The 20,086-nt window shown below is 37.8% G+C and overlaps 1 protein-coding gene and 1 long non-coding RNA gene across 2 annotated transcripts in view; one reads left to right on the top strand and one right to left on the bottom strand.

The window, feature by feature from the left end:
• The window catches only part of LOC121087869, a 242,339-nt gene that overhangs the window by 181,206 nt on the left and 41,047 nt on the right, over window positions 1-20,086 (top strand). The window contains exon 2 of the long non-coding RNA XR_005827775.1: window positions 1,654-2,383. This is a non-coding gene — a long non-coding RNA (uncharacterized LOC121087869). The remainder of the gene's footprint in view (window positions 1-1,653; window positions 2,384-20,086) is intronic.
• Window positions 1-20,086, bottom strand: part of SHISA9 (shisa family member 9) — a 190,375-nt gene that overhangs the window by 128,792 nt on the left and 41,497 nt on the right. The window lies entirely within an intron of this gene.

A 20,086-nucleotide genomic window follows, 5' to 3' on the forward strand; every position in this document is an offset into this window, starting at 1 on the left:
ACAGCCATATCGAAATGTTGAACAATGTGGCACAACTTCACAGTAGCATCATAGACAGACACGTGTTTAGATGGACTGAAGAAGTACTGAAGGTCCAGCAGCATGTGGGCACTGACTCATTACATTTGTTTCAGTCTCAGCTTGCTGTAAAACCATGCTGACTCCGTGGCTTCAACTGGATTCCAACACAGCAATTTTTTAAATCAAATGGCTTGTATTCTCAGTTTCGAAGTTCATTAATTCTAAATCTCTTTCAAATCAATCGGGGAAGTTTCTCACTTCGCTGTCTGAATGGCAAGAAGTGCATGTCCCATGCTTTAGAAAGAGAACTTTGTGTAGTTGGAACTTAAAAATTTAGCACTAGAGCATCTGATTGTTTTGGAAAAGGGGAGAGTGTTCATGTTTGAATTTCCTATCTTAGGCTTATAGCTAAGCTTTGAACCTATGAAAAGAAAGGAATGTAAAAAAATATGTAACAAAGCTCCACTGGTTCCAGTACCGTAATTATGTAGAAAATGTGTTCAGTTACATTAATGAAAATGAGATATGTATTTTTCCTTGCAATGTAGTTGTTTTCCATTACCTTATTTTCTCAGTAATCGAGATATGCTTACAGTGTAAGCTCTGAGTGAAATGCAGGATTAGAAACCATTTGAGGTATGTATTTCACTTCAGAGAAGAAGATGGATAGATAATTAACTATATACCAAGTACAGCATTGTGTCTAAGAAACGTCTTACTTCTAATGAGACTATTTCTTATACTACCAGAGACACTCGTGCAGTTTCATTACTGAAAAAACTTCTGAGTGTTAATAATGAAAGTATATTAACAAAAATATGAGTTACAAAGTCAAGAAAAACTGAAGAGTTGTGACAAACAACAAAACCTTCTGGACACTACCTGTTCTGCTGAGGTATCAAACACCCTGTCATAACTACATGTAGAAACACTTCAAAGTTTGCAAAAAGATCATTTAAAAATTGGAAAATGCTGAAATTTAAGGTTGTCTATGCAGTGTACTTGTATTCTTCATTCGTATGCAATTCATAATCTCTCAGCACTTTTTCCATAGGACCCTTGCCTTTTTAAGTGCTAAGGGTGAACAGTTCTCACAAAAAGCTGTTCAGCACCTCCTGATACACTCTTCGTGCTGTGTGGCACCAGTCGTATTTGTTTCTCACTGTTCAAACTGTCTCAGAAGAGAAATAGTTCCCACATAGACTTTTCTGTCTCATTTATCACTGCTGTCTCTGAGGGCTTCACAATGACTAATTAATTTAACTTCACAAACTCTTGTGAGATAAGGGCTGGCATTTAATTGAGGCACAGAGAGATCAAGGTCAAAAGTATCCTCTAACTTGGAGGTGCACTGTTGAGATGCTCTGAACATGGTGTTTAGAACAATAAAGCTCTTTATGTTCACATTACACATCATTATTCATCTCAGTTGCAATAAAAAGTGTTCAGCATTTCTGTCAATCAGAACCTCAGCTCAAGACAGACACCTAGAAAATAAGAAATTAATGGCTATGAAAAGTTTGGCTTAAGTGTTTTGCTTAATGAGAGGACAGGAAACCTTTGACAGACACAGAGCTATAATGTGATTTTCTGAGGCAAGATTTAACATTCAGGATGTGTTTTCTTTTCCAGCAACTCCTCTGCCTCATTTTCAAAGATGACCACCTCCAAGATGAAGAGTGGTTCATTTCTGTGAGTAGGAAGTCAAGCAAAGGCAGCACGAGACCTGCATGGATGAACAAGGACCTCCTGACTAAAGCCAGCCACAAAGCAAATGCATGCAAGATATGGAAGCAAAGACAGGTGACCCAGGAGGAAAATAGAGACACTGTCCAAGCTTGCAGGGATGGGATTAGGAAACCTAGAGTTTCATCTGATCAGTGACATGAAGGGCAACCAGAAAGGCTTCTACGAGTATATCGTGGAGGGAAAACAAGAGAAAACATGGACCCGCTGCTGAATACAGCTGGGGCCCTTATGGCAAAAGACGTGGAAAAGCCTGCTGTACTCAGTAACGTTCATTGCCTCTGTATTTACTGGTAAGACCATCCTTTGGGAATCCCCCTTCCCTGAGACCACTGGAAAAGTCTGAAGCAAGGAACACTCACTCTTGGTGGAAGAGGATCTGTTTAGGGAGTGTTTAAACAAATTGGATGTGCACAAGTCCATGGGATCTGACAGGCTGTACACATGAGTGCCGAGGGAGCGGCTGATGTCATTGCAAGGCCACCATCTATTATCTTTAAAAGATTGTGATCAGGAGAGGTTCCCAAGGACTGGAAGAAAGTAAATGTCACTTCTGTCTTCAAGAAAGGGGATCCAAGGAACTATGAGCTTCTTAGCATCACCACAGTCCATGAAGGTAATAGAGTAAGTCCTTCTGGAAACCACTTCCAAGGCTTGCCCTCTCCTGCCAAAAACTTTCTTCTTCAGTTTCTGCTTCTTTATGCAGTGCTGTTCTGTCTCTTTCAGCTCACTTTTCAATACTCCAGTTTAAACTTGCCTCTGTCATTCACTTTAATGCAGACCTTGCTGGTTAGTATAATACCTTCCTCCGTCCTCCTTCTCTGAGATCTCTTTCCCCTTCCCAGTAACTGTCTCCCAAATTAGTTCCCTTGGGTTCCCACTTTTCTCCATCCCCACTGTCATTTCCCGTGCCCTTCTCCCACCTGTTTGCTGAGCTAGACTAAATGTTATTTAAAGGCTGAACTGCTCTGTCTCAAACTTTCTGTAGCTAAAAATGTGTAGCCTAAAGCAGACAGCACAGAAGTGGCTGAAGTCTTTTAGTGCTTGCAACTGAAAACATGCTCTTATAAAGCAACGTTAGGCAACCTTAATATAAGACAGACCTACTAACATGTCAATAGCATGTCTCTTCAAAAATGTCCAAGACCCCTAAATCCTGTCCCAAGCAGCTGATGTCTATTATAGCACAAAATAACATATATACTAACCATCCATTAAAGCATCTGATATCAAAGCAGGAATTTTTCCAGGAAATGCATGAAAATACTCAAAGAATATGTTAAGTATTCCAAAACCGAAACTATAATATGCATCATTAAGCTTCTCTGATTCTAATGACCAAGATACTGAAAACCAAAATGTGCAAATACTGCCCAAAAGTTAATAGCATAGAGTAATATTTGGCCTGCAGAAGCCCATATAAATCCCACTGATGTCAGTGCATAGTTTCTAGAGGCCATTATTTGGAACTCACGTCTGCAACCATAAAGCTGCATTAACAGTATATTTGTGTGAAGAAAATTAACTACCAACCTAAAGAATATAAATTACTCTATTAAAATTTTTAGATAATGTTTGTGAAAGCAATAAAGGAATTCAAGAAAAATCACAAAGCCACAATTATTTTTTGAAAAAAAGACAGTAAATTTATAGCTGAAATTATTTCTGTGGTGCTGTTCACATCTATACACATATATTATATAAATAATAAATGCTGTGTTGGTGGCAAATAAGATTTTTAGGATGTTGTTCAATGGCTGACAAGGATGAAGTCAACTGAAACGTATTTTTAGCTAGAGAATAAATCTTGTTTGAAGGCTTTAGAAAGGAACCTTATAAATTTAGACCAAAAGCCTGGATTTATTTTATGTATCCTAGACCCCACTTTGGCCTCTGATCACAAGAAAACTGGTGTAAATCTGGAATACCTCCTTTGGAACCAGATAAGCCTTTCAAAATTTATGCTTCTAAATCCAAGAGAATTTAATTCAAGGGCCCAAAGCCAGCTTATTGAGCAAGAGACATTTGGTCTGGCTGCAGGGGGGAGAGGCTGTGGCAGCTGGCCAGCTTTTCTCCCCAAGTGATGTCAGGCTAGTCAGTAAGATTCCTTTGGGCGTTAGACATCATGGGAAATAGCCAGACTCTTCTGAATAGGAACTGTTAAGAGAGAGCCAGCTGGCATCTCTTTCAGATGGCTCAAGGGAGATGGCCACCACCTAAACATGCCTTGCTGGTTCTTGGCCTATTGTTTCATGGCTGCTGTGACTTGCTCTCAACCCTCATTCTGTTTGTAACTTAATGTAATTTGATTTATGACCACAAAAAGTGCAACAAGAAAGGGAAAAGATGAAAAATATTATGCTAAATACAACCAGCCATATACTTGAAAATGTAAACATCAAACTATTCCCTAGATATGTAATTACAGGCAGCTTCAAAGAGGGAAAGGCACATTTTTAGCAAATATATCATATTTTGTATATGCTGCTTTTGCCTGAACGACAATCTAGTTTTCTACAGGAGCCCAGCAAACTGCTTTTAAAGGGATCATCAACCAGAGCTTGTGGCTAATCTCTTGGAGTTCCCATGAGACATATAGAGACATGATGTGGAAAAGAAAATAAAAATACAAAAGTAAATGATGCATGTCTCCGGCCTGCTCCTCATTCCTTCCCAAGATGCTGAAGAATGGTGTACCAAACCCCACACTAGGGTGGTGGGTAACAGGAGGAGCTGTTCTCTGACACATTCCCCCTTCCCAGCTCTATGAAATTAGGACTGGAAAAAACATCAGGAGGAAATACTTCTGCTCCTACTCCATGGTGTCAGTACCAGCATACACAGAACTAGAAAGGCTGTGCCGAAAGGCTGATTACAGCAGCATCCACTGTTAATAAATGCCCTTAACAGGCTCCCATCCCACCCACTGCTGCAGTCCCCTCTCCTGGGAACTGTTCTGGGCTGCTGTAAATATCTCCTCCTTCAGCATCTGGTCTCAATCAGATACCAAAATCCTGTCTCTGGAAAGAGACACACATGTAAGCCCTGGTGAACCCCCATTTCTTCCTCCATCCGTCGCACTACACTGCCAGAACCAGCTCATGGTCACTACCACATTCCCTTCCACAGGGTGCAGAGTTAACGGAGGTGTCCACTGCTCCTGCTGAGCCCAGCGAGCGCTGGAGGGTGGCCTCTCACCATGGAAGCTCCGATATTTGCAGCATGAAAATTTCCTTTCAAACTGTGAATCGTTGCTTCCTTCTAATGGCCTTAATCCTCTCCCACTGGAAAGGCATTCCGTAAGGTAGGCTGTTACGACTTCCTTCATCAGTTTGTAAAATCTTTAGCATATTGTCAGCAGCAGACCCAGTCTGTGTCTCAGAGCTCTAGTAGAGGAAATGTAACCAGGATGGCAATGGCTGTTTCACTGTCCCAGTTTGCTGCCTTGGGCAACTGCCTGCTTTGGCTGTTCCATGTGAGAACCACCTAAAAGCAAGCACTGATGTAAAGTTTCCTGAATAAATATCCAGGCAATTTTTTTATCACTGTTTTATTTCCTAAAACATTTTTCACATCGAATAAAAAAAAGACTAAGATGATCAATACTGACTAAGATCTGAAATGTTTGATTTGACTGCTCTTTCTTAACTGCTTTCACTTTCCAGAACATGTTAGCCTGTTTCTGGGGAAGAGCAGATCCTTCTTCTTTAGTATTCTTTGTACTAGCTAAAAAGATACTTGGTCAAAAGATGCTGAGGAGTAGATCCTTTCTGGGTGCAAAGAATATTTTTATAGTTCAATTTTAGCAACTACAAGATTTCTCATTTAACTTTTCTGAATTTTTTGCTTAAATAAATGGGGGAAAAAAGGCCGGAATGCCAGTAAGGGTACAATAAAAAAATGTGGTAGCATAAGGATGAGCTAAGACCAACTTTCATTTGGGCTCCAGTGTTCATTTTTGGACAACACAAAGGAGAATCAGACACGGAGCCTGAGGATGACTCTGTAAGTAATTTAAACACATGTTTAAATCTCCCTTGTCTGTGGCAGACCATTTTACCTCTGGCAAGTAGTTTCTGGTGTCCTAATTGCTAAATATTGATGTTTTGCATTTATTATCTCCAGCCCTCTGTAATGATGTTTGTTTCAGAATGAGAGTGGGGTTTTATATGGCTGCATTTGATTAGTCCGATGCTTGAAAGCAAAGGGACTAACTTAAAATCAGTGACGCTATTTTCTTGGACTGTGAGAGGGGAAACAATAAAACTTCACTTCTTACATTCTTACATACACTTCCTCAGTCATTTTACTTTCAGAGGTTTTCATTCAGCAAATGGAGTTTGGCAAGGATCAAATCCTCAACATAACATAGCACTTCTTTCTTTTGTTTCCATTAAATGAGTGACCTTCATTTTTTCCCCGTTTTTTGTGGGCAACAGTAGAGCAACATCAACATTTTACATTTCAATTTACATTTTAGTTTTTACTATTACCCCAAGTCATTATTTGTACAAAGGACCTAAGGGTAAGTTTTACTAACAGTTAAAGTCAGTAACTACAAATAAAATGCATGGCTGCAAGGCAGAAAACTGTAGAGGTGATGAATGAAAAAACTAATCTTATGTGAGAGAATGCAATGCTATCCATATTAAAAATTTATATTGCTGAAATATAGATATTTTACAAAAAATATTTAGCATGAATTAATGTGCATCTATATGTAATAGTTGGCTAAAATCTCTGCCCTGTTTATAAATGCTTTGTCATGTAAACAGAAAAACACATGGTAAAGAAATATAACAATATGAGAAAACAAAAGACTCTTGCAGTAACACATAAACGTAGATTTCTTCATTCAACATGCCTAAATGTGCTGTGATTTTTATGTAATATTTCCTATTTATCGACTTTTTTTGTAGATTGGAGGATCAGTTGGTTATTTCCCTGTAGCTGAAAGGCTAATACTCATCAAACAATTCATGAGTTAGAAAATACAGTCTGGTTCTTTCTTTATGCCACAGAGCGTTTGATAGCCAGAGTCCTTTCTATGAGGATTTAATGAAGAAATATTTCAAAGCAATTGTTTTGCTCATCAGATTTTTTAGCCTTTCTTTATGCTAAGTGATCCCTTAACTCCTCTCCAGGGCTGGAATCAAAGCCCACTGCAGTCACTGCCATGACTCCTGTTGGCTATAATGGGCCACAGACGTGGGCCCACACGTGTGGTGCTGAGCTGGGGATGCAGAAACCCTGCGGCTTCCACTGTACCTTGGTGGCCACAGCTCATACAGGGACACTTCCCTGCATCCGCTTAGAAAGGGTACAGCGCGTACCTCCTTAGTGCCTGGGTAGCTCTCAAATCTCCTTTATCTTACCAAATAGTGGCGGAATAATAGTGTTCTGAGCACGGGGGTGAGAAGCAGCAGAGCTGTGCCAGGGCTGTACATGCTCCTGGTTCTTTCTCAAAGACCCATACTAGGCAACGAATGGCTTACTTGACCCCATCCCTTATGTCCAGCAGGTAAAACAAATACATTTCTTTACCAAACTATAGATTAACACCAAACTGTAGGTCGACAATTCAGTAATAAGAAAAGAATGGTTCATGTGACTAAAACGTGAGTTGATCTTGTCCACATTCTTCACACTCCTGCTTCACATTTTTTTTACTGCATTGCTTAGTAGCACTCCCTAATACTTAAAAAAATCTACAAGGGATAAGATATATATACCTATTATTATGCTAAAGAGGCAAAACACCATAGTAGCAAAAAACGTAAGAGATTCTGTTACTTGCCTTTTTGAAAACAAGTCTAATATGCAATGTATAAAGTGCCTTTTACAACAGCTGGAATTTCCTGCTCTACTAATTCTCCTTTTTGAGGAACTGGATTTAAAACACAATTTTTAAGAAAGAGCTGCTGTCAGAAAGAGTTGTTCTTCAATTAGATTAATGTGGAAACATGTCCAGTTATTCCTACCATAAAACAGTCTTCTCGGGCATGTATGTCCTTTGAATCAGTTAAACTTTAATCCCAACAACACAGGAACTAAAATTAAATACATTTTTACATTTGTGTTTTTGTTCTTAAAGGGAAAATTACATAAAATATTTTAAATACAACATATTCCTACAGATATCGATCTGCAGATTCTTTAAAATTTTGAGAAAATGATAAAAAATGACACCTATAGATGCTCTAATTTTGTCAAATATATATGTTTTAAGCATAAATTTTCTATTTCTACATCTTCACACTACTCAGAATGGGGGTATGGAGTCTACACTGGTGGCAGTGTTCCATGAATAAAGGCTCTAAAGGTCAAATAAAACAGTCTAAACACCTGGGATTTCACCTTACTTCCACATGCAGATCTTTTCTCACATCAGTCTTAAAAATATATTTTAACTCATACTGATTTTTTTTTCCTGTTGCACCTTGGTTTTGTTAATCCACTCACTCCCAGGATCTCTCAAATCTCAGTAAAATCAGAGGAAGCCTAATACCTTTTTGATTTAATTAATGCCTACAGATTTCATCGTCCTCCCATTCAAGAAGGATTGGCTGTACCTAATTGAAGGCCATGGCCCCACCTGTCAGTCAGGTGGGTGATGATGGGAGGGTGGGGAGAGCACTGCCTGCAGGGAGGGGGTGTGGGTGGCTGTGATGGTTTCCTTAGTCCGTAGCAGCTTACAGAAACTCTAAGATGGAAAAGCAGCTATCATCAAAATTCATCTCTGGTAGGGTTTTTTCTTATGTTATATTTGGTTGTACTATAGTAGTTTAGTACTGTGATACCTGTGCCAAAGCACAATTCTTATATCCGAGTGGATTCTGAATTTTATACCTATATTTAATTCTGAAAAGTCTAGAAAATTACAGGGTTTCTTGTATTGGTTGTTTGGGTTTGTTTTTTTTTAAGACACCGAAAATGTCTTATTAACATAAGCACATTAACTGTCTATTAACATATGAAAAATCACGGTTTGAGGAATGCCTGTTAGCAGGACTTGCTCAAGACCCATAGTTAGGTCTCCTAGGAAAGTTGCATACTTCAACAGAGTGAATGCATGTTCCACATGGGGAGGAGAGGACATGAGAAAGGGAGAGTTTTTTAAGCCAGATAAATACAGTAAATTCGACGAAGTCTGGAGTATGCTATTGCAGGAATTGAAAGTGTGCATATGTTTTCTTTAAAGTCTAGTTCTAGGTTATTTTTATTATGATGTTCGTTAATGCCTCTTGATATTTAAAATGCATTTGTCTGAAGCAAGTGTTTGAAAGCTTCATGTGTTGCTGCTTCATGGATACATTCTAGATTTGCTATATGGGCTTCTGTTTGCAACTATAATGGTATGCAAGAAACGCATGTATCAGTGGAGTGCCAAGAACTATTATGAATTAAAACTGCACTGAAAATTCAAAACCTCAAAGGTCGCTATCTGGTACTTGATAAAACTTAAAACACCAAAACAATGATTAAACTAATGATTGATCACATGTTACTTCAAAGATCTAATTCCTGAAGACAGAAAAGCAACGAACACTATGTCAATGGCATCGCTTTCTATTGCAGCTGTGGTATTGATTACTAGCCATCAAAGAGGTGAAAGCCAAGCCAAAGAATCTGTTACCGTTATTCTTCCCAAAATTCTATGTTGTAGTTAGTCTGTCAACTCTAGGGTACATGCCGAGGTTGCATATTTTAATGTACATCCTTCAACTGTCAAGCTGTACAAATAGCTCTATTTTCTAATACTTATTGTGAGACTTCTAATCAGTAGATGTCTCCATCACAATTCTTTCTTTTTCCTATCTCACTGAAGTTATAAATTAACACCTGGGTGAAATTTAAAGAGGTGTAAGAGAATTTTCCAATTTGTTTTTTGTTTGTTCCTCAACAGCAGTTACTTTAAGTAAAACAAATGAATTCTTGACAAAAATGCAAAGAATCTTTTATTTAGGCAAATGCTGGGAATGCCTATGTTTGGAATTACATCCTTAGGGATAATCCATTGGAGAAACATGCTTCTCCAAAGAAATGCAATGAGACATCTTGCGTATATTACAGTCAGCTGTGGACAGCATTCCTTTCACTAGTTTTGATTAATATGCCGTTGTACCCTGGTAAGATTAATGAACTGTGAAGGATATGTGGACACTGTCTCTTCATTTCAAAGAAAGAGTGTGAAAAATTTAAATAAGCATAACATTTGGAAGGTCTCTTTTTGTCAGGATCTGATTGATTGTTTCTGCCTTTTGTAAAGCTTGTAGGGTTTTTGTTTGTTTGCTTGTTTTGTAGGTGGTTTTGAGGCTTGCAGTTCTTAGGCAGTAGTTAAGTTGGCCAAGGGCAACTACGAGCTATTATTTCAACATTCAATGAAAACTTGTGCTAGATGAGCTGATCAGATTTGTATTAGCTGCCAGGTAATGGTATGAGGTTTTAGAGCTTTGAAAAGACAAATTTATTGTAATATGATTTCTCTGACAGTTGCTGTAAAACAGAAGAGTAAAAGAGGGGGAAAAATCTAAAGTTGAAAATAAATACTGAAAAAAAATCTGGATGCAACTGTAGCTTTTCTGTTACATTACAATCATAATGAAAATTTTAGTTACCATCAATTAATTGTAAGTTTGATACTATTTCTAAGTTGTTTTCCATCTGTAAATTTTGGCTTAAGTATTTTCTTGCTCTTGAAGTCATCCACAACACCATCTCCCATAATTACAGTCAAAACTACCACTGCCAACCACAGAGAATTAAATTCACTCTGTGGTTAGGGAATACTTCTAACAATTATTTCTAATGCTTGGAAGTGACAGAATGTTATCTCCCTACTGATTTTGAAGTAGTGCCAATACTAATGTGTTATTGATTAGAAACAGCTAATAAGAATTAATTTTTAACTGATACTTACTTTTCAAAAAAGTCTCCTTTCTGTTGCTTACTCTTTCATTATACTACCTTAATCTCTCTGTGTAGACCTATTTTACGCTCTGAAGTATGTAAGCTATGCAAGACTGAAGTATGACTAGAAGCCTGGAATGATGCTTTTCTCTATGATCAATTGTATAAAATGGACCAATAAGCAAAAATTGTTCATTTCTCTAATAATAATTCATTGCTGTACATGAGCTGACCAGGCATTGTATGTTTAGCTGTCACTAGAAAAGCTTTCGTATTTGAAAAAGCGACACATCCATATACAGTCCTAGATATTACTTTTTATTGTAGCTTATTGCAGCTTTGGTAGAAAGATTACCAACTCAGTGATTTAGGATTCTGAGTTACTCATCTGCTCTGAGTTGAGCTGGTAGCTACGTGTCTCACACAAACATATGTTTACTATTACAGTATGGGAAGACCAGTCCAAATGCTTTCTTCCCCAAAAGCAGCACTGCAAAATTTTGGTCTGCAGAAATATTTAGTCCACCTCTTTCCCAAAGTAGTAGAATAAACTTCTGGACAAATCTAATCTCTACCAGTTGTGGCAGATTCAATCATACCTGAGTGAGGCAATCGATCAAATATCACAAACAGCAGGAGGGGAGAAAGCCCCCTGTAACCAAGAATAAAGTTTTTCCTTGAGCATCAGAGCTTAAATCTCCAGCAATCAATTCAATATAGCTAAAATTATTTCCTATTTATCAGTGGTTTTTACATTCTTATGGTTTAGATGCATATGATGATCATCAATCAGAAATCACAAAGCCCAGGTCACAGCCAGGAGAGAGGTTTAAGGTCAGCAGACACAAGAGCAATGGCTAACACCATCATGCCTTCAGATTAAAAATCAAGTATATCTGTAAATCCCCTTCGCCGACAATCAGCAATATATAACCATGGAGTCAGTGGCAGACAAATTTTCAAAGTCTGAGGAAACACCTGTGATTTGTTCTGAATTATCTTATCCAGTTAACGCTGAACTCCAAGGTTAGCTGTCTGTGTAGTTGTGTCAAGGTCAGCAGAGCAGATACGTTCTCTGGTCAAAAAGCTGAAAGGAAGAGCCAATCTGTTTGAAAGCTGGGCTTTGTCAAGCTTTAAACAGCATGGGACTTCCTTTCCTAGGATATTCTGTCAGGCACAAGAAATTTTATTTAAATTTTTGCTAACTTTGTGAAAATCCTGATGTTAAAGAGATCACAGTTGTCAAACTAGAATTATGTGTGCTTTGCACAATTTTGGGTGAGTTGCCAGAACAGGTTTAAACCTGCCTTTTTTTCCCTCAGGCTGATGGAACTCCTGGGCAAGTTGGGGTTTTTTTTGCTGTCATCTACAATGTATTTAGCAAAATAGCATATATGTCACTTAGTCATATGTATGAGCGGTACCTGATGGTTCAGGGGTAGATAGAACCTGGGGAATTACTGCACTCAACGTAAACCTGCCACACTCAAATTTTCACTCAGTTGTTCTATACTAACATAGTATTGTCACATAAAACCATCAGCAAAAGTTTGACTCGTAGTAAAACAAGGGCAAAATTCACACTAGCTTCAGCAGAGCTGGGTTTTCAGGCAAAGTTAGTGGAAGTCCAATCCAGTGGCAGTGCCAATGCCCTTGGGGGACCGCTCAAGGAATAATGTGAGAAACTCCAAATAGCTCTGTCTAAAAGAACGTGCTGCTTTCTCTTCTGTGTCTGTCCTGCAGTATGTTCTTTGTTATCATCTGTGAATCACCAAACATCCTTTGTGACGTTTATATGGTATAGTTATGAATAAAGCTTGCATGTTAAACAGAAGGTGATTTACAAAGTGCTGCTCGATCTGACAGCTGTTACTACAGCATAGCCAGAATAGATTACTTGCAAGTTTGTTTTAATTATAGGTAAGCCTACACTGAAATACTATAGTCACTTGTTTTGTACTGAGAATGCAAAATAGTGGTAAATAATAACATGAGCTATGCTTGCCTTTGTAAAAGAGAAGAGTGCTGGCCTCCGCATAGGTCACTTGTTTTCATGTTTCAGATTTTCACCTGGCTCTTCTTAGCAGGTTTGTGATCAAGTGAATCCACTTAGAGAATTGGTTAGACTTCTATTCAAAATGCATAGAATACTCAGAAAGACCCTTTAAAAATATGAGGGACCAAAGTCTAACCTTCAGAAGGAGAACTTCACCCATCAGTCTATTACCACTGACTATTCAAGTTTTAACTAATTCCAGCAAGTTTTTCTTTGAGGAAAAACTGCCATCACTAATCAAAATAGTTCTGCATTTCTCCTTCAAATGCTTCTTTTGTGATACAATGAGTCACATCTACGGAAACAAACAATGAAATGCATCAAAACTATGTAATTCAATACTGTAGAAATTGCCTTACAGAAATAAGGAACTGTCCACAGATCTTGTTTTATGGATTGAGCAGGTGAATTGGATAAACTTGGCTCTCTGGTGGGCCTCCCAATGTCAAGACAACAACTTTTAAAAATACTAATTCAAAGCACTCATGTAAATTTTACAAAGTCCCTTACATCACCCAAATGCCTCAGAATAAGAATATTACAATATATGGATCATAACTCTGACCATGTACAGTGACAGTTATGAGACTTGAGTTTTGAACAGTCTTTGAATTTTCATCCCTAGAAAATCCTTACCTACAGTAAATATTGGAACCTTTGTAGCAGTCAGAAAAAGTTATATTGTTTTTTTCATGAATATGTAATTGTAATAACCTATCAGAATAATAGGTACTCCAAAAATAGTAATGAAAAACAACTTCAGTATATACACTGTAGTATCTTGCATTCTGCGTTTCCTAAAATAGGTCACTGACAGAAAATCTCTGGTTTGATTTTAAACTGAAGCTTTTTTGCTTAATAGAAAGTGCTCCGATTATCTGAGGTGTCCTTCTAACCAAAAATTAAATGATAGTAGTTTCAGGTACTTTTTTCAGTGTCTCTGTATTTGGACAAATTTTTCATAAAGTAAATCTTACAGTTGAATAGCATAGCAAGGTTACATGTATGTTCTGTATTCAAATTTAAACTACAGTAAGGTCATTGCAGTAGCTTAACTTGTACGTTAATGTTCTTATGGAAAGTCTTGTCAGTTCTGTCAGCCTCTCAATACCGCTATAGCCCATCAGTGCTGACTTGCTAATCGTGTGCCCTCTGCTGCTTTTAGGAATGGTCATTATAAATCATTCTCTCCTCAAACATAGATTCAGATGGAGTCAATTAATCACAGCTTACCTGATCTGAGAATGAATATTAATGCAATATAGCTGAGCAATACTAATCTCTAGTAACCATCTGGACCAATAAGACAAGCTACATCTCCTTGCCCAGGGGAGGCAAGAGTTCTGGAAGCCCTTGGGGCACATGGCCTCTCTAAGTTGCCTACAGTTACAACCAGCTGACAGAAAAGCCAAGAACAAGAATCAGGTCTTCAGCAGAGCTTGTATTACTTATCCCTCTTATGAAGAGCTGAATGGGATTTTGTGGTAGAATGTAATTGCCAAACTTAGTTTTTGGTGAAAACAGACAGTGCCATTGAAGGCAATAGCAACTCCAGGATCAGCAGAAAAAACCCAAGACCTTGCTAAAAGCCTAGGCATGATCCTGGACATGGACATGAGGACCAAAGAGATGTTGATCACCAGATGGGTGCAAAAGCTGTGGGTTTTTAACTCCAAATTTGCTGATTAAAAGATACAGTTTAGTATTGCATACTCTGATAATCCTCTGGGATTCTTAGGATCCAAACTGGCTTTTATGTGGCAGGGGTGGTAGCAATGAGACCACCCAAATCCTGATGGATCAAAGTATCTCCAAATAAGAGGAATGCATGCCAACACAAATCTGTTCAGAATCACAATTTTACTGCACTGTTTTGAGGGTTCTCTGCTCATTCAGGAGAGTTGTAATTCTTTCTTTTTATAACTGTAGCAGTTTGCAGTAAGGTAGCATTAGAGTGCTCTTAGTAAAATCAATGCCTCTGCTATCAAACTGGCAATCAAACCTGATCCACAGCCTGAAGAAAAGATGTATCTCTATTGAGTTCGATGGGCTTGCTTTTGAATCCATAGATAAAAGTATTCTTAGGACTTTTAAATCAGTTTAATCCATCTCCTTAAACAAAACAAAATCCTTATTATTTCTGAAACTGAGCAAATTTAAAACAAGTAATTGCTCCTTAAAAGGGTGGGGGTTTTAAACCATATTCACATCTTGAAAAGGCTTGCAAAGTCTAGCAACTTTATAGAATTAAATACTGACATGTGAAATTACCCTTATTTTAATATTTGTTTGCAGGACCAATGTGTGACTCTTGTTTTTGGTACTAGAAAAGTAGTTTTCACCTGAAAAGCTTAATACAGAAGACCTGAAAACTCTATTGTTCTCTTAGCTATGAACTTCACTGCACAAGGAGTATGTTTAGTTGCAGCTTGTCATTTCCTTGGAAACTTCTCTGACACCAGTCTCTTTACAAGCAGAAACAGGAATTTTCTGTCTCTCTGAAGTGAAAGAGCCGAGGCAAGATGTGTTTTCTTTCATAAACAGGAGTTTGGATGGGTATCTCTTAGCCAAGGAATTCTTGTTTAGGTCTACATTTAACAAAATACTTCAAACACATGGCTAACAGGTGTTTGAGTCAGGCTGTTGGAATCAAAGGAGCCATGAAAACCTTAAAATGCTTCAAATGTGTATCTGCCTCTCAAAATCTGGTCTAAGCATTATTTTTTCTAATATTTCACTGTTTTGGTAAAAGCATTCAAAGGTATGATTCAAATAATTGGAAAATTTCATATATATATATATATATATATTTCTGTGTTTCAAATATGCAGCCCTGAAGAAGGTGGAAGGCTTCTCCATACATGTTTTTGAAATTACAAACCGAGAAAGACGTAGCAAAACCAAGCAAATCTCTATAAACCTGTTTAGCTGATGTACCTCTTTTTCCCTAGAAGCAGATGCATCTCGCTTCTGCAAGGTACAATTCCAGCTGTTTGGCATGCAGGTTAAGGCTTTTGCTAAGCAGGTTTATGGTTGGTTTATACTATGTCAATAAATATATGAAAAAGAGCAAGATTCATTCGTAAAGGGAGCGGAAACTACAGGAAGTCATATAAGAGGAGGTAGAGTCTCCCACCACGTGCTTTATTTTCATTTGTTTCATTTTAAGAGTATTGTTTTAAAAAATATTTAAAAGGCTCAACAATTTATTTTAAAAATATTAAAAAGGGAAAAAGCATGCAATGGCTCATCAAGTAGACAGCTTCTTGACAGGTTGATTCGTGTCTGGCCAGCTCGTGTTGCCAGTAGGGAAGGTGTCTAGCTCCAACTAAACCTGCCTTTAGAAATTACTGATGCACAGACTTTATGCTGGCCATCAGCACAAGCCAGCAGTGAAAGCCATCTCAATGTCTACTTTTCTTTTTCACACAAAATTTGAGATTAATAGGGGTTTTATCCAAGTGAGGCACAGTGACTCTAATAGAGCAGGCACTGACTGCCACCTCCTTTTATGTTGCCTTTAAATTGATGTCTTCTACGTTTAGAAGTTCAAAGACAATTTTGCAGATATTAGCAGGTACGAGAGAGAGAAATGATTTAATTCCAGGATCTGATTGGTTTTTAGGCTGCTTTTTGTGCTCTCTGCACAGTGCAATTCTCTTCAGGCTTCCCTTCATGCTAAGGCATGACATCTATTAATTGGAGTGAAATAATGCAGGCATTTAAATGCAGGTGATTAATGTGGCCCTGGTCAAACCTTGTGAAGGCTGAGCATTAAAACCAATAGGTAGAAAGGATGGTTGGTTGTTAGATAGGTAATGGCAACTATGTCGTCTTTTTTTTTCTCTTTTTTTTTTCTTAAGTGCTATCATAAGACCTATCTTGGCCCAAGGCTGGTAGACTGAAAATTTACTGGCATACTTTTCTTTCAGCAAATTGAACTCAGAATTTGGAACTAACCTTGGTATTAGATGTTTCCAAGTAATTGATAAATGAGTATCAAAATCCCTTTTCTTGGCAATCAAGAAATGTAGGGGCAATTATTGTCTTTTTAAAGACATAACAGTAATGGACTGTTTGCTCATAATTACAGTGCCAAGGTCATCAGAACCTGAAAGGAAATCATACACTGCCTCTGCTCTCTCCGCTGTTATAACTATTATCTCAAGTTTATAATGGTCTACGTATTTCTTTGCAAAACCTCTATATCTCTTTGAAAAAAGATCTTTAAATCTGGTAAGACCTTCAACTGCTTGCAAATCTAATGCAGTATTGGATTATCTCTTTTGACTCCTTTTTGCTGATTGGAAAGAATTATTTGTCCCTGAATGCCAAGGTCAGTTCTGCAAAATTGGCTGAACAAATGAACCAATAACCTCAACCTGTACGCTTATCCTCAGTATAAGAAAAGAATACGGAGAAAAATAGCTCTGTGTGTGTGTATACAAAGACGGAGAGAGGAAAAAAGATCTTATTTTTTTCCCCCCTTGGAAATTGTCTTTGACATTTTTGAATAACTAATAGTCAAAGAGAAAAAGCAAAAATGTTGCCTTGAAAATAAACTAAAAGCCATTTAAATGCCAAATCCTAGTCACAAAATCTTAGTGCTCGGGAGGCTGGATGGCTGACCTTCAGAGAAGCCACGCTGCAGTAAATAGATGTGGGGAGAGAAGGGACTGGAGCAGGTTCGAGGAGGCATGCTCAACACTTGTGATCACATCTCTCTGATTCATCGTGATTGCCAGCCCCAGAGGGCAGTGGGAGCCACACAATACTCTAGTGTTGGTAGAGTAATCTAGCAGCACCAGCTGCTCCAAAATGGGAGATGTGTGCTGTCCCTGAGTCTGATTAATTTAGCCCAACATGCATGCATGCCTTGAGACACTGTGCACCAGAAAGCCACAAAACCTGCACACAAGATTCTTAAGATATTAAAATTAGCTTGGGATAATTTTAGGCTATTGTAATTACACTTCGTTGGTTGAAATCTGCTTGGGCCTCCTTTCTGCTTAAGTGTGAATCCTTCAGATAATCAAACTGTAACAGTGAATTAACCAAGTCCTCTGTCTCAGCCATAGTTGTCCATACTATGCCCTGGTTCGCACATTCACTACGTATTTGGCATGGGCCGGCAGCACCGACCCACACGTCTGGGCATGGCTAGGGTGGCAGCACAGGCCACAAACTATTCCAAACAAGCAGTTGGGATGGTGCCGTTCTGTCTGAGATGTGAGAATAGTTAGTTGTGTGGACATGTGCTCTGCCATATCATTTAGTCTCAAGCTGGAAAAGTATTTCCAGTTCATTCAGTTTACTAGTGTTGTAGGCTTAAAAGTCTCACATGTGCTTAAAAAACTGAATTTCTTATTTGGCAGCTTGCCTGTCTTATCCTGCCTCACTTTCTCTACCACTTCAAACCACAGTCAAATCCTGTTTATCGGTTACTGGTTCATACAATATTTTTTAGAAATCTGAACCTGAAAGTTTTAGCTCTCTTTGTGCAAAATTCTGCTGCATGTTGAGACCAATCCTAATGTACTGCAGGTAGGGTGGTGGTTGCTGTTCCACTGGTGTGCCAGAGGAGGAGCGCATGAAGAGCACCACTACATATTTGGGGTGTAACTTCAAGTCTTAAAATCCTAGAGACCAAGAACTGAAACTTATATTCAGTGCCCAGGAGCAGCATTCAATCCTGAACCCAGACAAAAAATAGGCTGCAAGTCTAAGGGCTAAAGCGTGAATATCTTGCATCAAGAAGTTCCATATTTGAATCAGAATCTTCTGCAGGATATGACAGGGGGCTGAGCTTTACAGATATGATTTTAGTGTGTCAATAAAAAAGAGAGAATCCCAGAACCAAATTAAAATAAGTAGTATTTCTGGAATCATACATTATGATCACGTAGAAAATCTGGTTGTTAAATATTAAGTATAGTCACACAATATTGCATAAGAATCTTTATATGCTTTCATAACTGTGTCACAAATTGATTCTCCTTAATTTAATTTTTCAATTAAATTATTTATTTATGCTTTTTTTTAACATTGGAAGAAGCAAATAAAAAATAGATTATATTTTAAAATTCAATTTAAAGAAGCAGTCAAGTGCTTATTTCTGAAGATTCATGCTTTTGTTTTGGAGCAATGCGATTTTGGTTGTTTTAATTTAATTGTCAGATTCCAGAACTATCCTGAAACTACATAAAGCTGTCTTCATTTCTTGACTTAAGTGCATGGAATAGATTAACTTCCATTCTGAGTATTGATTATTTGGTCTGAAAACAGCTGATTAATATTTCATATTATTTAGTTTATATATACTGTAATTAAGACTGATACACTGTAATCAGTCTGCTTCGAATCATCTTCTAAAGTGTCTCATAAATTAGATTGAATAGTCTTTACTTTTCTTTCCTAATACTGATAGAAAAAAATAATTACATTTACAAAACAATATATCTGAATCTACCAGTCATGACACATTTAATAAAACATAGAACAGTTCAGGAACATTATTTTCTTTATAATCTATTATGTTCTTGTTTCCTCACAAAGACATGCACAAAGGAAGTGCAATACCCAAAGGTTAGATGAAATTTAGCTTTTGTCAGTAGATCCAGCTTGTGATCCAAAACAAATTATCCTCAACTTAGCTTTGTTTGAAAAGCTATTGTTTTCCCTCTCTATCACTGCATGCTGTTGGGTGATAACCTAATGCTGTACCCATTAGACTGAGGACGAGTTTCTAACAGAACTTTTAATGCTGTGTAGCGATACCTACACAAAAGTCATCATGGTTCCTAAACACAGATGACAGAAGGGTATTGCAAATACTGGAGTGGAAAAGGACACACCCTGTACTGATGATGCTAATCAATGTCAAGTTTCAACTGTTAAGCAAGAGCTGATGCTCCCACAAGTTGGGTAGTCGCCTACCTTTGGAAATGAGCAAAATTCATGAGGGGTTAACTACAGCGTAAGCAACACCCTAAGGGGTAAATATTCCAAAGGCATATAGTGCTTTAGCCAGTGAAGTCACTGATAATCAGGTAAGTATCGCTGATTATAGATAATCATTTAGCAAAGGCTGCTTGTGACTTCTGAAACATTTAGCTCAAAATAGCATAATCAGACAGGACACTGGCTGAAAACTGCAGAGCTCACTGCTCGTATTTTACGAATACAACAATTAAATACTCGTGAATTTTACAGTATGTCAAATATATGCACCCTACACTGGAAACATGCCTCCTCCAATTTTCCCTTTGTAGGAAATTTCTGTCACAAAATATTTTATTCAGCACTGAAAATACCATGCATAGTTATTTTTCACCATAAGATGATCTGTTGAAC

The sequence above is a fragment of the Falco naumanni genome, chromosome 4 (genome assembly GCF_017639655.2).
Source record: "Falco naumanni isolate bFalNau1 chromosome 4, bFalNau1.pat, whole genome shotgun sequence".
Taxonomy (NCBI): Eukaryota; Metazoa; Chordata; class Aves; order Falconiformes; family Falconidae; genus Falco; species Falco naumanni.